General features: G+C 41.4%; 1 protein-coding gene across 6 annotated transcripts in view; it reads left to right on the top strand.

The window, feature by feature from the left end:
• The first annotated feature begins 2,423 nt into the window (after positions 1–2,423).
• The window catches only part of SULF1 (sulfatase 1), a 126,327-nt gene continuing 106,512 nt past the window's right edge, over positions 2,424–22,238 (top strand). The window contains exons 1-2 of one of the 6 annotated variants that reach the window (XM_072330090.1): positions 2,424–2,521; positions 4,702–4,829. The gene's annotated coding sequence lies outside the window, so the exon portion shown is untranslated. Of the gene's footprint in view, positions 2,522–2,705; positions 2,771–3,292; positions 3,635–4,701; positions 4,830–22,238 lie in introns of those variants that run through there. The other 5 variants (XM_072330088.1, XM_072330087.1, XM_072330097.1 and 2 more) reach the window with 5 other exon arrangements.

The following is a 22,238-nucleotide window of genomic DNA, read 5'->3' as shown; positions in this document are numbered from 1 at the left end:
CATCCTGCAGCAAGAAGCTCCAAGATTTAACTGTGCTCTGTGTGAGGATGTGTATCTTCTTGTGTTTCTTTCAATCTGCCATTGGCCTGGATCTTTTGAGAGGTAATCATCAATATATTATCCAGTTATCTCACTGATATCATCAGTGTGAGCCTCTGTGTATCTAGAATTTGCTTGCAGGCTTGTCCATGCCTATATAGATCTTCCCTGTTCCTATATAAACACTTCAGAAATTGAGTCCCAGGTGGGCTTATGCTGATTCAAGGAAATCAAAAAGCAGACGTTATTCATATTGGAAGCAGAAGTGGACTGTGGGTACTGCAAGAACCATTAAAAGATTCCCTTTGATTTTACTTTCAAAAGTTGGAATTGTCAGCTAAGGGTTACCTTAGGTTTGGGGCAGAAGTGCACGTGTGAATGCATGCATGTATCTGCTCAGACACAAAACCAAGCTGCCAAAGCCATCTGTGCTAGAGGAAAGATGGTAGGGTTAAGCCATACAGTATGAGAGAGCAGCACAGTGTCATGGCTTAACAATGTCTGCTGGCTCCCAAGGAATCTTTCTGGAGCCAGCAAGTAAGGGATGTATTAGCCATCGGAACAAAGCATAAGTGATGATTGCTCAGTGTCACAATTACCTAGAATTAGTCTTGCATCTTGGGATGGTCCAGAGCTACATGAGAGAGCACATTATTTAGTTAGCTACAAGTCTTATCTGTGAGCAGTCAGCCTGACCCCAGGAGGAGTTCACAGGTCCAAGAGTCACCTTGAGAATGTGTTTCTGCCACACACTCTTTTAACCATACCCAGGTACAGCCCTTCCAGTGCAGCTTTCTTTTCAGCTTTTGGATTCTAAACTCTTTGCAGATGGAAGTCTGGAGACAGAGGTAGCAGAAAAGTCTGCTTTAAGCTGTCGCAGCAAACTAAATCTGGCTGCAGTCATAGAGAAGCAGTTAAATGATCCCGCAACATCAGCGGTAGCTTTTATGTGAGAACATGATCGTGCCCGATGTTTGAGGACTATTGCTAACTTTGGTTTGGGAGATGAAAGTTTGTATTTAGACTTGTTGAAGAGCCTTTGAAGATAAGTGTGTGCACGCATGTGTCTCTGTGTACAAAACACACAATTAGGGCTCCTTTTAACCATGTCAATTTTATACTACTGTGACTTGACAGGCATCAGCAGAGGTGTGCCTGATTTATTCAGACATTAAAAAAAAAAAAAAGAAAAGAAAAGAAAAAACAGAACAAGGCTTGTACATCATATGAGTGTTGAGTATCTCACTGATGTATATTTCCACACAGATGTGGTACACAAAACTGTGTAGGTATGCGCACAATGCAATTGTACTGCGCATAACTGTCTTTCATGTCTGTTAGAAGCAGAGTTCACCCTGTTCAGTTTGATTCCCATCTCGCCAAGATCAGACAGAAGCCAGGAGCTGAGCAGCACATTGGGCAGTGATTCAGTGCACGGGATGATGCAGCACAATTTGTTTTGGCTTTTTGATATTCCGCATCTAACTGCTATGCATTTTAATGCAGAGCTACTGATACAATAGTGGTAAGAAGTACAGTTAAAGAGAATGCAAACTAGTTTAATAATGTCTCTAGAGCTTTCCAAATGTGTGAGGCTCTCCAGCTTGTTTAGAGAACGCAATCTGCTAGAATGAAATCAAACCAGACCCTTGTCCTGAAGACATCATTGGCAACATTAAGAATCCTATAATACCCCAGAAACAGTAGTTGCATCCCTACCCCTCACCACCTACTACTGTTGTAAATATTGTTTGGTAGTTTATATATTTGGAATTAGCAGATTGGGGAGTAGCATTTGAGTGTAAATCCAACATCTGTGAAAGCAGTTTTAGTTTAACAGGCTGAATCAGACACCGCATAATCATGTTTGGGAAGAATCTGAGCAAATGGAATTGTGTCTGTAGTTTCTTCTTTTCCTTCTTTCTTCTGCATCTCAGCTCTGATAACTGCTCACTGGGCACAAACCACAGCTCTTTAATCTCACTTTTTATTAAGTGATCACCAGCAGTTCAGAAATAGCCTTGTGTAACATATTAAGAACCAAGTAAGCCAAATCAACGTTTCGGGGATCTCATGTGGCTTTCATATAGCTGGATGGAGTGTGTCTTTTCATGATTGTAAACCTTCGAGTTGGATGTTAACACTTTTGAAGTAACTTCCAATGCCAAAACAACGTTCCTCCCTTTCAGTTCAAAGAAAACACAACATCTGTCATAACGTGAAATGTAGATTTAATGCAAGTGTCAAGTCAGGCACTTGGTAATGAGGTAAAAACCCTTGAGATTTTAAGTCTCTCTTCCGTGCTATCCTGTTACAGGGAGGGGAAAGGAAAGAACTGTTTCTTTGGCACTTAGCAGCTTTTCTGCGTCGCTTATCTATCGTTCCTGGACATCTTCTGTGAATTAGTGTATTTTTCCTGGCTCTGTCCTCCTGAGAGGAGGAAGGTGCGATAATACTTGCTTTGTAACCGAGGGAAACTGAGGTACGGCCCAAACTGCCGAGGAGCCCCCCAGCTCCACTTTGGGGGGGGGCGGGGGGGGGGGGGGGGGGAAAGGGTAGGGGCGGTGGGCGATAGCAGGAGGCTCCGCGGGGCCGACTGCGGGGAGGGCTCCGGGCGCAGCGGAACGGAGCGCGGCTCGGCGGCCGGAGCTGTCACAGCAGCAGCTCCGAGCGTGCCGCTGGGCGCGCCTGGAAGCGCCTTTATTTGCACTGGGGGAAGCGTGGGTTTGCGGTAAGGATCTGCAGGTCTCCGTGTAGGAGGATAAATATTTGCCCTTTGGATCCCCCCAACTCCTTCCCCCCCCCCCCCCCCCCTCCCCTCCTCGTCCTCCCCTTCCCCCGTTCTCTTTGCCCCCCGGTTTTCCTTCAGCCTTTCCCTCAGGAAGGTTGGAGGGATCGCGACGCGGTACGGAGCGGGGATTTGGAAATGCAGATGTGACATTGCAGTGAGAACGCCGCCCGCGGCAGCAGTTGATCGGGATCTCGGACAGCGTCTTTTATCTCCTTTAGCTCGGAGGAGATTGCCCTCAATAGACCCGCCGTAAAAAGAAAAAGAGAAAAATAAAAGAGAGAGAGAGATTGCAGAGCTGCCCTTGTACATCCCACTGCGAGGAGGTCCCGGCGGTCCCTTGGGAATACCGGGAGTCGCGAGCAGGAACACGAGCGGCCACCGGGCTAATCCGCTCCTCCACCTTCCCGCTAGTACCTCCCCCTTCTGCTCCTTTCTTCAATAGCAGCCCTTTCTCCAAATCTCAGGTTACTTCGCTAAAGAGTTCTCAGCCCTATAGTTTCAGCCCTTGTCTCTGCCTCCAGCTCCTTAAGAGCCACCCAGCCCCAGCGATCGGATTGGGCAGCCCGCCTTGACACACCACTGTGCTGAGTGCTTGAGGACGTGTTTCAACAGATGGTTGGGGTTAGTGTGTGTCATCACACTCGAGTGGGGATTAGGGCAGAGAGGCAGCCCGGCTGGAGCTGTGTGGTCTTCCCCAAGTGGGAGCTGCGAGCAAAAGAAGAATCACCTAGCTTTGGGGGAGAAGAGGGAGGAATCCTCTCCAGCAGCTCAGAGGGGAAAATAAAACCCCCACTCTTTATTCAGGTAAAGTAAAACGCACCTCCTGCATTTTTCTTTTTTCTTTTTTTCTTTTCTTTTCTTTTTTTTTTCTTTTTTCTTTTTTTTTCTTTTTTTTTCTCCTCCCCCCCCCCCCCCCCCCCCCCCCGCCCTCCTACCATCCCTCCCCCCCTTTCTCTTTTCATTTCTCCTTCCCTCGGAGGAATGCTAGCACGGCACACTTGTCAAAGCCAGTTGTGCAGCCTTCTCAGTGCTGCTGTTGTGCGTCTGACAGATAGCAGCGAGCGCAGCCCGATGCTCGCTGTCCGCAGAGCTCACGCCCGGGTCCCGCTGCGGAAGGTGCACGTTGGGAAAGCTCTCCCGGAGCTCTGCCTCTCCCGCACACACGTGCGGACCCCCGGTGCTGCGTGGTCGGGCGGTGGGGGTGAGGAGGTGGATCGCAAGCGAGGGTTTGTTCGGGTTGGAGATGTTCGAGAAGGGTAGCAGCCCGTCTGCGGCTCAGCTGCAAGGCAAACAGTGTTTGGAAAGTGAGTTTCAGATGTCTGTAAAGTTTGAGGACTCCTTTATAGAGGGCTGGCGGGGTCTTCTGCTGGTCGGTTTGGTTTACACATGGGCTTAAAGGCGGGAGAAAATCGGGAAAGTAAGGAGAAGGCAGCGCACAGGGTAGTGCTGCAGCAGGGCAGATGGATGTAATTCATTTGCAGATCTGTCTGTGGAAGTTTTACAAGTCATTGCAAACTAAGTAGCATCCCTAGACTGGATCATTGAAGTCTCGCTGTATAGATTCTGAACAAATGATCTGAAGTGTTAATTGAATGTAAGGAACAAAATGATGTTTGAGAAGGGAGAGGGGTAGAAATGCAAGGAGAATTTTGTTGTGGAAGCACTGTGCTATCATTTTCACAGAAATTAACTGCTAAATTCATTGATGTCTGTACAGGGGAAGCCCAGCAACCGAGGCGAGAAGTCAGAAATGCTATCCCTGGACTATGTCAACTTTTAGAGTGTTAGGATGCTCTTGTTGTTTTACCCTGAGGATGGGCTATTGGCCTTTTAAGATAAATCATTTACTGTGTCTGTGTCTTCCTGTGCAGAGCAACAACCTGATTTGTTTCTTCGCACTGTAACAGATCTTCACACTGACTCACACATACCTGTGTGTCCATGAGTTACTGACCTCCTACTTGTGAAGGAAATCTCACACTCTCCTCACCACTTGCAGGTGAGATTTTCTGTAAATAATGCTGTATATAATGTGTGCTGAAATGAGATCTGTGTAGTAGGCTAAGCATGGGGATTTATAGCTGGTGCTTTGGGATTTTGGCATTCAGCTGTGTAGTGATGCCCATAAAACCATGTTTCAAGTTGCACATGGAGTTTTGTCTCAAATCAACTTTTTCTCCTTGGCCTCTTTACAGATTGGTCTTGGCCTGTATATTCAAATACACTCTTCAGTAAGAGTAGACACAGAAGGCACCCACAGCAGTTCCAAACAATAAGTTTAGTCCTTAATGAGGCTGCATCAGTGCTTATGTGAGAAAAAAAAAAAAACCTAACTAGTTTGATTTTTTCCTCAGTCTACTCTTTATCACTGGAAAAAGTGATGGAAACTTTACAAGTTTCCAAAAATAAAAAAGAAAGAAAGAAAGCAAAACCAACCAACCAAGATCCCCTCTTTGCGACTCTGCATTAAAGCCTTTTATGCCATGTGCATTGAATTTCTCCTTTTCCCTCTTCCCAGCCTGTCTGTGAGAAGCCCATAAGCCAGCTGCAACATGCAGAGCTTCAACCATCCCAGCAGGATAAGGTGCAGCACTGAAGTGCTGTGAGATGTTCAGTCTGTGCTGTCACAGCCCTCTCTGTGGGCACTGTCAGGCTGTAGATCACATCATCTATAAGAAAACATATTTTTTCCAGAAACTGGATCTCTAACTGCTCATGCCCATCATGTAATTGTTTCAATGGAGAAAAAAAAAAAAAAAAGTAAAACCCAACAACTAAGTTTCTCTAGCACTGCCAGAAAATCCTACTGAACTAGGAACAGCAAATCATGTTTTTCCTTCCTTTATAATGATGGGGCTGCTTAGAAGACAATGCCCACAGGGCAGTCCAGCTTCTTGTCAAAATGTAATCTACTGTTCCAGATGGTAAACATTCAAAGACATATTTATGGTGACTTCTACATACCTGCCTTTGACATTGGCTTTTTTTTTTTCTTCCCTGAGAGCACTTGTGCTGGGTACACACATGAAGTTCCCATTAGCATCCCAGCAGCTGTAAAAGTGTTCAGAACTCTCAGAGATGTTCCTCACGGTGAGGTAAAAGTAATCTGAGGGAGAGATCTGAGACCGGTGCGACTTTAAGAGATCCATGATATGCTCAAGGTTAGAAATTCCAAAGGAACAAAAAGATCCATAAGCCACTGTATGAAAGCTGTAAGATGTTCTCGTTGCTGCTAATTCATCTCTGTTTGACTGGGAATGCTGAACATACCAGGCATGTCTGTACTATCAACTGTGTTTGTGATGTGGGGGAGTCTGTACTGCACAAAATGTGGTGGGTTTGTTTTTCCCCCAGATTTCTCCTCTGGTCCCACACTGTGGAATCACAGCATCATAGAATGGCTGAGGTTGGGGGGGACCTAAAAGATCATGGAGCTCCAGCCCCCTACTGTGGGCACTGGTGACCTGATTGGTGCATCATCTTCATAGAATGTTTCCAAAGTGACACCTCTTTTTTTCCCCCACTGCTCTGAGCAGTGAGACGGAGACTAAGAAAACGTTTTCCAGTCTGAGTGTGTTCTGCCCTGAATTGTCTTAATTATGTGTCAGTTTATTGCTTGTCAGGGGCTTCCTCTTCTCAGCACGTTATAATCAAGGTGGGTGAGCTTGTTCCATTGTATTGCACAACTTTAGTTTCTCCTGCTTGGCATGGCTTTTTGGATTTCATTGAATTTGTCTCAGAGAAAAAAAGAAATAATTATGATCAGGGTAATATAAACTTTAAAAAAAAATGGGTAAGTTTCCAAATGGTGTGTAAATACATCTTCAGAAAGTAGGCTATATGTGTGGTCATTAGGGAAAAATGCATGTAGGGAACCTGAAGTGTCCCAGAGATGGTAAGGATTGGTGTGCAAATGATAGTAACTGGAGCTCATAGTTTATTAGAAATGCTGTGATGTGAGGGACAGCATTTCCAAATGTGGAAGACATTAGAAAAGCCCCACTCGATGGAAGTTGGGTAGAGATAGAAAAAATTGTTTTGAAGGATCTGCAAATTCTGTTCTGCCAAGGTCACTTTGTTGCAGCCTGTTCGCTGTTTTGCAGTTGATTATCTGGCTTTTTTTTATCCTACATGCCTCATTTGGTGTTAGGTGTTGGTTCGTGCAATTTGGGTGCTGTGTAACGGTAGGCTCGCTCTCATCCAGGAAGGCCAGACATTGGCCTGGGTGTGATGAGTGCACTGGCCTCCATGATTTCCTCCTTAGGCTTTAGGGATTTGTGTTTGAGTGGGAAGGCAGACTGATGTGATAACAATTGAGAAAGCGCCTTTCTGAGTGCCCTGAGAGCCGCAGCCTTCAACAGAGAAGGGGGTCCCGTGACAGCTCTGCAGTGACACAGACAGAATCCAATTAGTGGCCACTCCTGCTGGTGATACGAGATCACTCCTAAAAATTTTCCGCCGTTGCCACCCTCATTGTAATCCCATCCACAATACCGATAATGGGATCACAAGTGTGTTTTCAGAAGGCCTGTTTAAAATTTAACTACTATCTGAGGAGGTTTTGAGGATGTGAGATTAAAGGCACTGAATGGAGCAGCTCACACAGAGCTACGTGACGTGCATATCACCCCGGAGCCACTTCTCCTGTGTTATATCTTCTCAGCGCCTCTAACACAGAGCTACATAGTTGGGTGTCAGGGGTGGATGTACATGATGACTATTCCATTGAGTCGCACTGTCTCTGCACTGTGGTTACCTGTGGACCTCCGCAGCTGCGAGTATGAAATGCAGCAGGAGATGGGAGATGACACCATCCCCTTTTGTTGTGCTCCTTCAGTGGCAGCAAGTCATCTTATTTCTTCCTTAAACAAGTCCTAAATGATCATTCTCTGCCTTCACATCTGGATGGCAACCTATTATTTGCTTCCCAACTGCCTTTTCCCCCTCCTCCCCCCCACCCCTTTTTTTTTTTGCAACAACACAAATTCTTATCTAGACTTTCCCTGCCTTCACTGTTTCCATATAATCAGAGTCACTCTCTGGTTGGTCTTGCCAAGCAGGGCACAAAAGATGATGTTGGATGCTTGTAGGACACCCTAAAATGGAATAACTCCTAATGCCTCCACCACTGTTACCTCAGAGTGAAGCACAGTAATGTATGAATTGACAAACCAGACAGCTTTTAGCCTATAGCAGAATCATTTTAATGTAGTTTAGGTTTGTAAGTGTAATCCTTTTGAATGCCTCTCTAAGGTCTTTCCCTGATAAGGTGAATTTTTGGTGTCATAAAACCTTTATTTTCTGAGGAAAGTAGTATTTGATTCACCTTCTGGTTTGTGCAGAGCACACAGCTGTTTTGGTATCAGTTATTTCCCAGAACTTTAATTTCCCCTTCCTGAACCTGCTTAAAAGCTTTGGTGAAGTCTTTCTTGCTGTGAGTGCTCGATCAGTGTTGGAGCTCTGAGCCTTCCTGGTCTTAGCCATCACTGGTGGTTTGGTTGTAGTGAAACATTTCAGCAATAGATGACCTCTTTATCCAGGAGTTCTTCACTACTTTCTTAACGTTTTGCTTTGAATTATTTTATAGCAAAGACCTGACTCAGAATGTTATCTTGTAATTGTTATTTTTCCCTACAGAGATGGTAGTGCAGGTGAAACTTCAAACTGTTCTCTTTTTTTCCACCACATTTATCACAGACCAGTATGATAATACCATTGCTTATTCTGGAAGATTACTAGATGTGGTTCCATGCTGTTTAGTAGAGCAGTGCTAGATTTTCCACAGAATAATTCACGGAGATTCTAAATGAAAGCAAAACACTGAAAATCAATCATTACATGTTTTGTTTTTTAAAAAAGTAATCTCTCCCGATATTGTCTGAGAATAATTATGGCATTCCATGTTGCCATCTCTCTATGATGTGGCTCTGCTGCATCCTAGCAAGGAGAGATGCTGTTCCACAGCAGCTGTATTTTTGTGGTGCTTCCCGGGAGGTAAAGTCTGTTTGGAAAGCCCGCAGAGAAAATGGGAAAACCTTTGGCACAAGAGTTCTGGAGAATAAACGTAACAGGGAGCTGAAAAGAGGGATTGTTTTTCTGAAAAGCATCCATAAAAACAGAACAGTGGTCTGTTCCAGTATTGTAATTGCAATGCGCCAAGATATTCATTATTCTAGCGTGTGCGCTGTTTTGTCTGTTTTCACTTACAAAGAGAAAAATGTGTTACCAAGCCCATAAATGTCTGCAGAACTGCCAAGTCCCCTGACTTTTATCAGTAGCCTCGTGATATTTAGCCTCCTATGTAAAGCGTCAAGTGTTAGGGTTAAGATCTTACGTGAGAAGTTCACATCTCTCCTTTCTGATTTTTAAATATAATCCTAGTAGTTAGTTGCTGAGGAAGCTGACATACACTCAGCTCCAGAAAAGTGGAGTAAACTAACGGGAATCCCAAATCTTGCTATGTGAACAAAGAGGGCTTGTGTATATTACGCATGGTGATTAAAAAAATTACCTGAGGTTTCCTGTAATCAAATTCCCCATGGTATTTCTGATCATCTGTCTGATAATTCCCATTTGGTACAGAGGTTTTATTGCAGCAGACGGTGAGGCTCCTTGACTATGCTTGCTGCCCTGGAGAAAGCCATACTCAGTTCTCCTACCCTCTGCCTGCAGGTGTGCGTTCCCTTCTCCCCTGTGCCAGCACTGGCGCCTGACTCACCACCCTATGAGCTCACTGAATCATTGGGAAGCTGCTTTTGCTGCCGGTTTGGTGAGCTGATTCAGCTCAGCAAGCAGACAGACAGCTCAGCATCCAAGCAGAAGCTGGTGACTTAGGATGAAGGGCAGAAACATGGTCACCACATGAGGGGTGTGAGACCATACCTGGTGACTCTCACTCTGCATACTGGGACACTGCATCTGACTGTGGGAGAGTGCCTGATAACAGACATGTGCCAGCATGGTGATGAGCAGAAGGCTCAGTGTGCATGCTTTTGATGAAAGCATATCCATTTTGATGGAGAAAATTGCTGCAGAGTGACTCAGAAGATAGAAAGACCCCGTTTGCTTTTTTTTTGACACTTAATAGACAAATAATCTTTGGAGAGAAACAAATAAGAAGTATGGGGGGGAAAAAAGGTAAATGAATGCAAACACTTGCCTAGCTACTGCTTTATAAGGATTAATGAGATACAGAGGATGGGATCCAGTCTGCTTGGCTAGGGCATTTGAGATGCTTCTGATTGTTAAATACTTCTAAAGCAGCCACCTAAAGGCAGGCACTCTCTCTAATCAGTGAGGAGAGTCCCTCTGAAGGCCTTCAGGCATTTCAGTTAGACTGACAGGATTTCCTTTAAGCAACCTTCAAAGACACCTACCTCTTTCTGTTGTATGTGTAGGGAATGGAGCTTGCCCACTTATTTTTACCAGGATTGCTTAGGAGTTTAAGCTGGAGGGACTTCATATCACCTTGAGTTACTTGGTTGATCCACAGATGAGTGACAATATGGATAAACATTGTCTGTGTTTGAACAGCCATGAAATAATTGCTACAGCATCTTTGCAGGGCATTTCATACACTTTCCACAAAAGAAAGCATGAAGTAGGTCTCTCATTTGAACAGCAGGATCTGTGAATTGCTTGAAGAGTCCATGACACTCAATTTAGATAAATGATATTGAGTACTCCTTAGCAAAGTTTGCTGTGCTAGGACAAGGAGAAGTAGCATCGAACTAAAAGAAGGAAGATTCAGACTGGATATGAGGAAGAAGATTTTTACAATAGGAGCGATGCACTGGAACAGTTTGCTGGGAGATGTGGTGGATGTCCCATCCCTGGAGACCTTCAAGGTCTGGATGGGGCACCGAGCAACCTAATGTAACTAAGTATCCCTGTATCAAGGGAGTTGGACTAGATGGCTCTTTCCAACTCAAGTGATTCTGTGATTCTAGTGGCCATAGAAATGGAACTCAGAACTCATCCAGGGTGTCATCAGCTACACTGACAAGAAAAATGCACAGCTTTTTCTTTGTTAATCATTTGAGTTGCAGAAAAATGTTTAAAAAATCACCCACTGTTGTTACTTGAAGGAATAACTGAAGACTGTGGAGTGGAAGAAGTTTAGGGAGATCAGAGGTGTTTCTGGGGCCTGCAAGCACTAAAGGAATGGTAGATGGTCTTATAGGTCTTATATCTTTGCCCGATGTTGGACAAAAAATGGAAGAAAGACAATGAAAATTTTAAAAGGCTCCATATCCATATTTCTGGATGCAGCTATGCTTACTTTTTTGAGGGTTATCACCCACTGACTTGGTTGTTTTAAGGCATGCCAGTCAAAAATTAAAAAACAGCAGCACAATAATAAACAGAACATGCTGTAAATAATCAGCACAGGACACCTTTTAACTATTGCTTTTTTCAAGGACTGCAGAAGTTCTAATGAAAGCAGATTTCAAAATAGTATTTGGGTTTCGGTAACTTGTTAGTGATATGAAACTATGCATTAAGTCAATTTACTTGGTCATTTTTAGCAAAATTTCCCCTGTTGTCATTCCTCGCTATTCTAGTGACTAAAATAGCTGTAACATCTGAATTTATTGATGTATACCTAAAAAAACACATGAATTTACCATGGATTGTTGTAATCTATTTTCTATCTAGAGCCAATTTATGAACTGAGACTGTAACATTATCTTTTTGGCCAAAGTAGTGTAGGATTTAAGGAGAGCGTTACCATAGTTAGACCAATAAAAATGTTCTGAAGCTAACCCATGTTTATCTGCCAGGCATTCCAGTAGTTTCTTTTATCTCTGTATCTGTAGAAGGTCAGCATTTCTTATCTCACTGTAAACTTCAATCTATTGCTGGCATATAGGCTCCCAGAGCAAGACTTCCCATGCTCTGCTGCTCTGCAAACTCAGTTCCTAAGAGCAAAAGGTTGCTGAGTTCATTTCTTGATCTTCTTGGTATGGAGAATTCCTCTAAAACATGAACCCTCTGAAGTGAGGAATGGTAAAATGAAGAGAGGATGAAGGATGTATAGTCAAGGATTGCCATGCTCCTTAGAAGAATAACAAATATAGAAGGATGTGCCATCACAGAGGTGCTGAAACAGGAACATTGCTTTTTTAAGTCTTCTGCATCTTATGCAGTTCAAAACCTATTTTCCCCGGCACTAACTTGCTCTGCAAATTTTTCTTTTTCTCAATTTCAAGGTTTCTTTCACCTCAGCAATTTGTGAATGCAGTGTAACCATATCTCAACAAACAGGTCCACGTTACTGGGACCCATTTTGATGTTGGATACTGTGGGTACTTTTCATATAAAAAGTAAAAAGCTAGGTAAAAGAAAGGCCTGGTTAGCTAGAACAGAAGTCCATGCTGTCTTGGATGTTGTACAACTATCATGACTATCCTGGGATTGTACATTTTGACAATGTTAAGGGCACATATTTAAGCCTGGAGAATTCACCACCAGCTGTATAGCATGAACAGCATGAGAAGACCATGCGTGCTTTGTGTATTTCTCTTTTTGTGTGACAGAAAAGAATCTTTAATTTGTATCAGAAATCTATGGAGTTGTTGCAGGTAATCATGTGCTGAGAAGCCTGTACACATCCCTGTGTGCTGACTGATTCTGTGATCACACTTGAGAGTGCACCATGCTACTGACTTTGTTCTGCTTCTCCATTGTGTCCTGGTATAGCTGTTTTCTACATAATCTGCTCCGGCAGCTCCAGGATGAGTAATGCTTCTTCTGAGAACTGTCTACTTCTCCCCTCTCCTGCTGATTGCTAGTGGAAGTGCATGCACACACTTCAAGGGCTCCAGTACAAAGTACAGTGCAGACTAGACCTTTAATTTGAGACAGAAATATTTGCCCCTCAGTCAGAGACAGTTCAGATACCAAGCAACATGTTCTACATTTATTGCACTAACACAGCTCTACACTGTAGCTTTAACTGAACACCAGTGCTACCACGACAGCAGAAAAGAAACACAAACATGTGGAGCACCAGTGTGTCGAATCTAGTAGCTGTGAGCTATTCACTGGGGTTTTTTAGTATTCAGCCACCAACAGCTGCCAGAACTTCCACTTCCCTAGCCTGCAACAGAAGAATGTGCTGGGCTTTTCAGTTTGGAAGGAATTGATCTCAGTAATGCGTCTGGGTATTTATGGGTTCGGGTATTTTTGAAGTCATACCTTGCTGTCAAACAACTCATCTTTTAAAAAGCTGATACAGTTAGTTTGGGTGAAAGCACAACACAAGGCAGTACACATCTCCAAGAATGCCTCACCTCAAGTCTTCCAGACACCTTGCTGAGTCACATCTGGCATGAAATGAGGAGCCGCTGTCTCTGCCCTTATCTTCAAAGCTCTGTGTGTGCCACTCATTGTTTGAAGAAGATATCATGAGTTATTGGCATCTACACTTTATAGGAACCGTGTTATTCTGCAGTGGAGGATGAAATTTCAAGTGGGCAATAAACTGCCATTCTGTTCCTATAGATACAAGCATCTCCAGTAAATCTGTATGGATAGGCAACTTCTAAAGTAGACAAAATTGGAATTTGATTCATGGCTGGTAGATCTCTCTAGGGAATATTAACCAGATTTGTCAAGTAGAAGATGGAAGGAAAACACATTCTCTCCCCTTCATAGTTTGCCAATGCTTCTTACACACTGGATCAGTTGACTCATCTGCATTTCATCCTGCTTGGAGGTATACCTGACTCTTTCAGAAGATATCCTGCGTGCAAATGTTGCATAATCAAACACTTCTAAGGCATTTACGATATACTAGACTTTACTGTGCAATGCCTACATTTTAGCTACTGTAATGGACACAGGGAGCTGATGGTGTTAAAGAGTAACTAGTCTGTTTCTCAGTAATTTGAAGCTACAGCCAAATACCTTGATTTTAGTTCTACTTTTTTGTAACACTAGAAGTTTTTTCTTCCTTAGAAGCCTCATGTAAAATAGAAGTCTTCTACTATGGCTAAAGCCATATACACCCTGGGAACTGTTCAATTTACAGTAGATGGGATGGAAGATTGCCTTGGGCACACACGTTATGTGATTTGCAAAGGCTGGAGGTATTACTTCTGCCGTTTCTCATGTGTCCTTCATATTTGTATTCATTTTGTATACAGTATACACAATGTTTTCCATTTAATGCTTTTATTTTTGTTTCTCCTACTTCAAGTCCTTATGTTCAGTGCTGTCAGGAAACTGTTCTAAATGAAAATGTGGAGTAGTTTTAATGAATTAAAGCTGAAAGAACGTGAGCTTAATATTTTACATAGAAAAATATGCTCTGTTCTGTGCCCTGCTTAAACACACTGGCTTTTTTTAGACCTTTTCCTTGGTGAAGGTTAAGTGGGAAATATTTTGGCTGCAGCCTTTCTAGCTTAAGCAGAAAGACTTTCCATAGTTCAGGTTTACATTCTCTACTATGGTTTTCCTGAATCAAAATTGTTAAACTGAAATGAATAGCTCGTGGCAATGATGATGAAGTATCAAGCCCTCATCACTCATGTCCCTAGCTCTATTTTGCTAGTGATGCTTTTGCCAGTTCTGTTGCTGAACAATTCTCAGCAGCAAAGCTCAGTCTGGTTAATGGGTTCCTTGCAAGCATTTTCCCTGGTGGTATTAAGAACAGATGTAAAGAATTCTTACATTTGCACTGTATGAACATTGATTTCATTGCTTCTGCAAAAACCTAGAAATGTTGCCACATTTTCCATCTGTATCAGGGCATCTTTTGTGCCTGCTGTAACATACGTGGGGTGAGACAGATTATTTTCAACTACTGAGGGTGCTATTTGCCTGTCCCGCTTGCTTCAAAATCCCTTGGCAGTCTGCCTGTTAAAGAGTTTCAGAGGATCAATGTCCTCAGGGCACTGCTGCCTTTAATGGAAAGGTTGTCGTGTTCTTCAGTTGTCAGACTCTTGAGAGGGATAGAGTGAGGTCTAAATCTCTCTCTTGTCCTCAGTGCCAGTAGTACCCATTGCAAATTATTTTAGTTTAGGATGTCTCCATTTGTTTTGCCACAGCAAATTGTGCTTGACACCACAGCATGCAGAGACAGTGGTAAGGGCTGACCTGTAGTGCAGGGAGCGAAAGCCATTCTTTAACCTCAAAATTTATTTTGGTTTAGTTCTCAGTTTAATAATGCCACATCTTCCTTCATAGAATGCAATCATGATTTTAGCCCTGTGTTCTCCCATAAATAATCTGAATAGAGATGCTCATGTCCATTCCTTAACTCTGTCAAGAATAAGGAAAGCCATAATTCTTGTGACAAAAAGATACTTTCAGCTATGCTCCAACAACCAAATTCAACTTTCCTTCATGTTTCTGCTGGCCCATTGCTCCCTCCTGCTTAGTTCCAAATGATAGCCCTCTCAATGAGATCCACTGTTTCCCCTAGTTTGGTGTCATCCTCAAATACCATAACAGTTTTTATACCTCCTTTTCCTTTACAGATGCCTGCTTGTTTTGCTTAAACACTTGGTGCATTCAGGCTGTCTTTTACATTATTGTGCTTTGAATTAAGTTTTATTCTTGACTTTTGTTTTAAGGTTGTGTTCTCAGTGGCTCCGAGTAGACTGGATATTTACAAAAAGCTATATGTAAAAGTAACCCTACGTTCCAGTTAGTAATTTGTCCCTTCTATATGAAGTTGTTCCTAACTCACGTTTAAATAGGGAGCTGCAGGACAAATATTTTTCCAAAATATATTCATAAGGGATGGTCTTCTTCCTGTTATTGGCCAGTCTATGTCTGTTGCAGGAGACACCTACAAGAAGAACTCTTTCAAAAAAATCTACTTCCAATTCAGTGGGGTTCTGTGTAGCCCAACCAACACAGTGCTGAATACTGCTCTTTAATAGGTGTAAGCTAAAACCATGAAGGATTTTTGAGTTTAGGCTTTATTTTCAGATTTGGATTGTTATTGTCCTTCACATAAGTTTGAGAAAATTTTAACTGAACCTTGTCATTCCCGAAATAAATCAGTTTCAAATGACTACAGACCATGGACTGGAGCCCTGAAAATAAACCTTTAGGATTTTGCATCTCTACTCATCAGTAGTATTGTTCCCTCTGAGATTTTTACTGCTCTTTGACAGCATCAGCAATGCTCCTTTCTCATCATCTTGAAGTGACTCCCAAAACTTCGTTGCTGATTCTCAGTAGTGGTGGTTCTTATGTGCCTCTGTAACTTTAGAACTGCTAATTAAATAAAATCCAATTTTAGTTCAGTGTACTTATCATTTTGAGGCATGTATTGTCCTTACCCAGATACTTTTAAATTCTGTTTGTTGCAAGATAAAGTGTTAAGTAGCTGTAATTTATGAACTTGAAACATACAAAACACAAAGCAACCATAGTACAGTGATCATTCCAGGTAATTTCATTACCCAGTCAGTCTGGGATTTCTACCCTAGTTTGCCCATATGTACTTAGAAAGTTCCCTGCTGTCTGACCTTAAGAACTTCATGAATGGCGCTGAACATTAACTTTTCTCAGTGCCAAGCATTCATCTAGCAACACGTCACTTCTACCAACCCGTGGTAGTATTTTAGGAAATATAATTTTAATTTCTTCTGTCACAGTTTTGGAGCAAAATATTTGAATTGCTTTTTTAGTGAGAAGGTTATTTGACTTCTAAGATCAACTGCTGACTCATGCATTATGCATGTGAGGTGACCACCTGCACCCTTCAGCTAGTTCTTGAATGTTTAGAGTGGAATACGTATTTCCTGATCTGAGCTACATTTGCCAGAGTTTCACAATGTGAGGGAAGAAGGGGAAAGGAGCTTTCACAGGTTTTTGAAGGTCTGGGGGAAAAGGGAAAACTTGTTTCTGATACTCATATAAGGTCGAGCATTATAGATATTCAAAGTCATCTGAACTTCTAAACACTTACTTCTTAAAACTTGGTTGCACTCTTGCTATTTCTGACTAATTCACTGAATTGAGTTGCCAGAAAATATGGTTTGATTCGGTTTTGATTCACTCTTGTTCGCTCGTTCATCATCCTGTACTCATCTTTGTAGCTGTGTAATTAAGGTACTGCCCTAGAACCAACATGCATGACCTCCCTCATCTGGAGGATGTCTTGTTTCTATAGCCATGCTTTTTCAACCAAAGAACTTTGACCAGATAATAATTGGGCGTCTCATAGGACCTCATCAAGAGAATGATTTGTCTGTTCCTCAGCAAGATAATTTAGGCACCCAAGGTATGAGAAGACAGACGTTTCCTTGCTAGCTGGTTAAGGCTTACTGTTCGCTCACTAGGCTAGATGGCTCTGAAACTCAGTCTTAGATTCCTCATTTGCAGCTTGGAGGATTGACACAGATCCTCATTTTGCACTGATCCATCACCGCTGGTGCCTAGGGGAAGTTTCAAAAACACCCTTCCCAGCTGTAGCCCCATTAAGCTCCTGGAGATTAGAGGTCCCATTGCAAATAAAGCTGAATGTGCTCCATGGCAACTCCTCAACCACACCAATCCATAGCTCTGTATGTTGATGTAAATCAAAGTAGCCATATTTAAAGGTAGTTAATATGTTAGGCTATAAACAAGAAACACTGGGGAGCTCTGCTATTGGAACAGACCTCCCACTCTGCTTTCTCTGCTAGAGTGTCTGTAACCTTGGCCAGAGATTGGACTATGGAACAGCTGGAAGAGCTAGCTTCTCTAATTAATGGAGTATGAATTGCCAAAAATCGTGTACCAGAGCCTTCAGCTCTACTGGTATCATTATATCGTGCTGTTCTCCATAATGTAATATTAAGGGAAGAGTGCCGATTCCCATTTTCCAGACTTCATGCTTCAGCAAAAGTTAACAATGTACAATACAAAATGTGAATGAAAGAAACTAAATCCAAGGATTTTATTTATTTATTTATTTATTTATTTATTTATTTTTAGGATCTAAAGTATCTTTTCTAACTATGAACTTTCATAGTCCCTCAGATTGCTAGAAAAACTAGATGTATATTGAAAAACCTCTCCTCGGAAAAGAAGACTTAATGTAGTTTAAGCTTGACTCTAATGTAATTTAGCCTTAGTGAGCAGGACATGGAAAAATATTGTGTTAGTAAAAGCTAGTTCCACCATCATGTTTTTAATAAGGGAAGTGAATGTTTGTTCTCTCTAAGTCTGGAAGGGGGTGTGGAGGGGTTGTGACAAGAGAAGCAAACCCCTGTATCCTGTGTTAGAATATTAAGCTTAGCTTTTTCTCTTTTGAGCATATTTTCTTTCAATAACCACCCATTTTTCAGTTTATGATAAGGACAACCTAACATATTACACAGATATGAGAGAAACTGCAAGCTGTAAAATTCAGCTGATCCATCAGTATGTACATTTCCTGCTACTGTTATTAAATCCAGCTATGCAATTAGAGTAATGTTATATTTCAATTTTTTTTATTTTTTTTTTTTATTTTTTTTTTTTTAACTGAGAAACAATATTCCTTAGTGTCCTGAGTTGAGAATGTAAAATCTGGGTGGACTGACAGGTCACCTTTCTGACTGCAAAAACAATTCCCACTGATTACTAAAATAGTGTTGCTTAAAGATAATGGTGTAGTAGACCCAAATTCATCCCACAATTCTTTTAACCTCAGTAAATGTGTTGCAAATGTTCAGTGTCTTTTGTGGTAACACAAAGCAGAAGTCTTAATTAGTCTAAACAAAACAAATACATAGGAGAGTTTTTAAGTGTGTTTTCAATTTCAGAATAAAATTCTCATAAATTTGCCTTATTTCTTTTTTCACATCTTGAATCAGATGCAAGCAAATATGTTTGTATGTGTGTGTATTGTCCCCAAAGCACTGAGAAGGTTGTCATGTGAAAATTATCTTTTTAGTTTACAGTCATGCTGCTCTTCAGTCACATTTCAGTCCACTAGAAGGAAAAAAGAAGATAGGGGGAACTGAAAGCACAACAGCTCTGCTCCAGACTTCAGTGGTACTGCAACCCTTAACAGAAGGCAGAGCTTAGTTGTGCGTATGGAATCATTCCATGTTTCTTATTAAAAAACAAACAAGGAAGCCAACAAACAACAACAACAAACCACACAACAAGATAACACAAAAGATTAATTATCTATTATTTTCTTTCTTACTTTTTTTCCAAATCAGAAAAGCAGTATCCAGCAAATGTACTCCTTGCCTTCTTCCTTGCCTTTGCTTCTTTCACTTCCCTAAATTGCTCCTTAAATACTTAGGTTAAGGTCATCTTGCTTTTTGATTCACTGAATGTAGTAACGTTGTTATTTATGTTCAGAAGATGATAAGAAGTAGTCAGGTTTCAAGTCCCAGTAACTTTTGTTATGTTAAGTGCTGAAATATAGGAAAAGCCTGCTTTATGAAACCTCTGAGTTATTTTTCTGTCTGGAGCAACCTTGTGTATAGTTTGTGTTTCTTGCTAACAGTAAGTTTTATTGGCCTGATGAAAAAACAAATATGCTGAAACAGTGAGGCAAAAGAAGATGCTGCTGGTTTGTCATCTAAGATAGCACATACATCATTTGGGGCTCATTAACCCACGTCAAATCATGTAAAGAAGTTTCCTGTTTGACCTCCTCCTTCCTGTATTTTCAGTACAGGTTAGCAATTCAGATCTGACTTGGGCCTGCCAGAATCTCCCAAATACATAAACTGAGATAGACACACTATTAAATACATTAGCTTACCTTGCAACTTGAGGGACTATAGTGGTTTGAATAAAAATTGTTTGGAGAAATAAGTGCCTGTCAGATTCGATCTAGTTCAAGCAGATTCTGCCAGCTTTTCTCATTCTAAGAAAGATCCCCAATATTTTCTTCCATTTTCCTTTGTGATTAATTCTGTTGAAATAGTTATCATGGGGAAATAATCATAGTCTCACAGATGGGTTGGAAGGGACCTCAAAGACCACTCAGTCCCAACTGTCTGCCATGGGCAGGGTTGCCACCAGCTCAAGCTTCCCAGAGCCCTATCCAGCCTGTCCTTGAGCTTGAGGGTTGGGGTACCCACAGTTTCTCTCCACTGTGCCAGTGCCTCACCACCCTCTGAGTAAAGAATTTCTTCCTAATGTCTAATCTAAATCTACTCTCTTTTAGCCTAGAGCCATTAACCCTCTTCCTCGCTGCACTCGATAAAGAGTCCCTCCTCAGCTTTCCTGTAGGTGCCCTTTAGGTATTGGAAGGCTGCTGTGCTTCTTCTGTCACAATCAAATCTTCTGGGGAAATCCAAATAAGAATAGTTGAAAATTGAATGAAAATGGCTTGCTGTATCAGAGCTAAATTGATACTTTTCTGGATTGTTTGATTGCTTGACTGATTTTATAACATTTATATTACCTAGGCTTTTTTTCTCTTTTACTTCTCTATGTTTAATGACCAAATTTTAGCTTGGTTTTCTACTTAGAAGTGGAATTCATCCTTTTTTCTTTTCAAGTGTAAGAGCCTTATTCATTTTTAAACTAGCTAAACACTTGAAGCCAAATTGGAATCTATGGATGGTGGATTTCTACAATATAGCAAAATAGCCTCATATCTAAGGCTAACATATTTTCTTGAAGGGTGGATCAAATCCTATGGACATTTTTAGTCATATCTGCTGAAATCATGATGATTGCAGGAATATATTTTATCATTCTGGTGCTGAATTGCCGCTTGCACATTCACCTTGTTGGTGATGGGGATTTTGTAATGACTCTTTAGCAGTAAGCGATATAAGTCCTTTGGAAATTAGTCTGCTGAGATAATCCCACACACATTGCAAACCCATGAGCTCAGACTTAACCATCTGCATTCTGCAAATAGAAATAAATGTTGTACTGACCTACAAATCTGATCCTTTGGGGTTTTTTAACAATAGATTTTTCCACTGTTTATGGCAATACTGCTGCATGAGTGATGAAGTCACTTGAAGTTCATAAGTTGTGGGCATTTTGTATGTATTCATTACTCTGTCTTCTGAATCTATGATGAGCAAAGCTGGACAGTGTGACAGCAATGCCAAACACTGAAAGAGCTTTGCATGTTCTGGAGCTTTCTTAGGTGTTAATAATGGTGCTGTAGTTCCATTTATTTATTCAGAAATACTTCTTACTCCATACGGTGCCCACTCCTACAGAAAATCCAGCAATAAATAAATAAATAAATAAATAAATAAATAAATAGTATAATCAGAATTGGATTCTCGTCTCCATTTATTGGCATCTGCAAAGTCAACCACCATAACATTTTCCATGTTGTTCTACCTTAGGTTAGTTAAAACTGCAAACAAACATCTTGTACTTGTAACTCTTGTATAGAATAGTTAAATACCAGAAATGCAAAAGCACTTTATACAAACACAAATCACTGCACTCTTCACTGGAATAAAGCTGTTTCACAGTGAACTGGGAATCTGCTGCATAAGGACAATTTCTAGAGAGTGTTGGTCTGAAGAAGTAAGGAACACACAAGTGGCTGAATCTGTTGACATATGTGGGTCTAGTATTTTCATTATGTCAGAAAGATCTCACTTCTGGCATCAAGCTAAGTATGTAAGTTCAGGAGTGACTCAGAGATGTGAATCACATACAACATTCCCCAGAGTCCCCTGGGTCTTCCTTGAAGGTTTTGTGACTGTGCTTCTTTTATGAGCTTAAATAAGATCATTTAAGCCCCAGGCCGTGTTACTCAGTTGTCACATATTGACACTTTGGGAATAATTTGAAAAACTGTTTATCACCAATGCGTTCAAGGTATGCAAAAGAATTCTACATGCAGTAAATCCTTTTATATGTGTTATCTGTGTTATACAGGAAGGATTTCTCTCACTGTCACACACACACCTACACCCCTCAAAATTTGTAAATGATATATAGAGCAGCAGTATCTACTCAAAGGAAGAACTATAAATACTACTCTTGCATTATAGCATGCTGTAAGCCTTTCTTATTTTGTGATGCTGTTAAGTCTCCACCTTTAGCCCAGGTTGGAAATGTGCTGTGGCAAGTTTCCTGGGTAAGGCTGTGTGCAGTCTAAACAGTAACCAGTGTGCAGAAACTTGAATACAAAAATTCATGAAAAATGAAAATACTCCTGAAATTTCTTTAAACACAGCAGCATTTAAGGAAAATAATAGATCTGTTTCCAGTAGAATAAAATTATGGCACACTATCCTCTATGACGTTAAATCATAACAAACGCCTTTGTGCACCTTCTGGAAAGTATCATATTTTCATATGTTCATAAATGTGAAAAACAGAGATATGGAAACTTTGACGATGGTACAAAGCTGCCATCTCCATGTGTCTTTTTCTGCTCTTTAGCAGGCTAGTTCATTGCCCACTAAAGTAAATGGAAAGATTCCTGTTTATTGCAGTGCTATTGGATTCATCCTTCTGTATGTTGCCA

Source organism: Excalfactoria chinensis, chromosome 2, assembly GCF_039878825.1.
Source record: "Excalfactoria chinensis isolate bCotChi1 chromosome 2, bCotChi1.hap2, whole genome shotgun sequence".
Taxonomy (NCBI): Eukaryota; Metazoa; Chordata; class Aves; order Galliformes; family Phasianidae; genus Excalfactoria; species Excalfactoria chinensis.
This window is presented reverse-complemented; position numbering and strand designations above follow the sequence as displayed.